Source organism: Oratosquilla oratoria, chromosome 20 (genome assembly GCF_046742065.1).
Source record: "Oratosquilla oratoria isolate Oo_2021 chromosome 20, ASM4674206v1, whole genome shotgun sequence".
NCBI classification, from domain to species: domain Eukaryota; kingdom Metazoa; phylum Arthropoda; class Malacostraca; order Stomatopoda; family Squillidae; genus Oratosquilla; species Oratosquilla oratoria.
Window position 1 is genome coordinate 35,289,735 of NC_134796.1, and position 2,616 is coordinate 35,292,350.

Here is a 2,616-nt window from a genome sequence, read left to right on the forward strand (position 1 = left end):
AGTTGGAGGTTGGGCTTGCTCGAGCAAGAGGGTCCGGGAATGAAAGAAAAGCAGGTATTGCCGTGTTGTAGACAATTTTCGCAACAATAAAGGGTTTTAGTGCTTGATTATCAACCCAACGAAACCGAAATGGTAGAATTACATATGAAAGAAACGAAGGAAAGAAGAGGAAGAAGAAAAAAGGTAAATTAAAATAAGAGGCGGAGGGAGGAGGAGGAGGTGGAGAGGGAGGAGGGGAGGAAAATGAGGATGATGAGGAAGACGATGATAAAGAGGAGGAGGAGGAGGAGGAGAAGGTGGAGATCACCTCAGCGAGGAAGATTTTGTCAGTCTGACTTACGAATGAGGACTGCACATTGACCGTGCAATCATATACACACATACAGGCATACATACATTCTATGGATATGCATATGTATATATATATATATATATATATATATATATATATATATATGTATATATATATATATATATATATATATATATATATATATATATATATATATATATATATATATATATATATATATATATCACATGAACTCATGATTCTAAATATGCAGAAAAAACACCAAGGAAAATAATAAATATATTGATAACGGAGCGCTTTCGTGTATTCAGACATCCTGAGGATGTCTGAATGATCATCAGTAGATTTATTATTTTCCTTGGTGGTTTTTCTGCACACACACACACACACACACACACACACACACACACACACACACACACACACACACACACACACACACACACACACACACACACACACACACACACACACACACACACACACACACACACACACACACATATATATATATATATATATGTATATATACATGCATATGCAAATGCATATACGATACATAGACTGGAAGAAGGCCAATATAGTCCCAATTTACAAAGGATGAAAGAAGGAGGACCCTATCAATTACAGACCTGTGTCTTTGACCGGTATATAAAATAATGGTATGTGGAGGAGAGGAAGCTATCTACATGTAACCAGTTTAGATTCACGAATAGAAAAATCACTAACGATTGAGAATAAAAGTTCGGTTGGCGGGCTGGAGAGAGAGCTGGAATCAACGATGGAAATCCTAAAGAACAGATTGATGGAGGATAGTATGTCGGATCTGAGAGTAGTAATGAGTGGTGTCCTACAGGGTTCGGTGTTGGGACCAGGACTGTTTATGAGATGATGGATGGAAGAAAACATGATACTTATCTGTTTGCTGATAGTACCAATATCATAGAAGCAGTAAAAGGTGACGAAGATCGCAAATTAACAGAGGAAGATTTAATAGGACATATGAAGGGAGAGTGAATTTCAGTGCGGAAAATGCAAAATATTGAAAATTGATAAAAACAAGAAAAATAGAATATAAAACGGAAAACCGAATTATTTACAAATGTGATACAGGAAAGTACCTGGGAGTTTTGTTCATATGAATTTTGTTTCCTGAAATCATAAAGACCCTTGCATATAGAACGTCCGGAGAGAGAGCACTGGGCCTGCCGTCTTTTAAAGAGAAAGAAGTGGTTTATATTAATGGAATAGATAGATTTAACAGAAAGAATATCTTGAACTGGGACGAGAGAGGTGAGGTGAGGAGCCTACGCCAGGAGGCGCTGAGTAGTTGTGGCCGAAACTATCATCTTTGTTCTATGATGCGTTTTAGGGACTGTTGGAGGGTCACGTAACCAACAGTTATTGCTTGGAATCTGATAGGAGTGCGGGATTCGATCTCACAACTAAGCGAATGCCATACCAGCACACTTCCGGTGACGCCAGCAGAATGTCATGAGGTCATGGGGAATGACTACAAGATCATAAGTCTGAATATGTCAAGAAACATAGTTTTCCGGACATTGAGATATCAGCTCTTGGAATAGCGAATGTAAAACAAGGTAAGATAGTTGGAAAACAAGAGACAGGAATCACGAATCAATCTAACTACTTTCCTGTATATTGCAATTAGGCAAAAACAATTCTGTAAAACGCACACCTGCGCGCGCGCACGCATACACACACACACACACACACACACACACACACACACACACACACACACACACACACACACACACACACACACACACACACACACACACACACACACATACACACACACACACGTACATACATACACACATACGTACATGCATACATACATACATACATATATATATATATATATATATATATATATATATATAATATGTATGTATGTATTTATGTATGAATGTACATATGAGAAAGAAAACTCAACGATGAGGTCAGACACTACTGCTGAAGCAAAACTGAGACCCAAACCAAGTAAATCATGCAAAACAATATGATTGAATTTATCAATTGAAAGTCACGACGGCATTTTGCTTAGGTGATTTTTTAAACTTCGAATTGTATTACTTTCAATCTGTTTAGCTGAAAGCTTATTCCCATTTTCTATAGCAACGCGATTAGAGAATTTATTCTCGTTTTCTTTGTGAACGCGGTTGGTGAAACTGTTTCCACCTATTTCTTGGTTAAATCTACACCCTAACATCTTGAGGCCATTATTTCTTCTTTCGTTAGGTTGGAAATATTTTCATTTCTAATGTCAATTATTT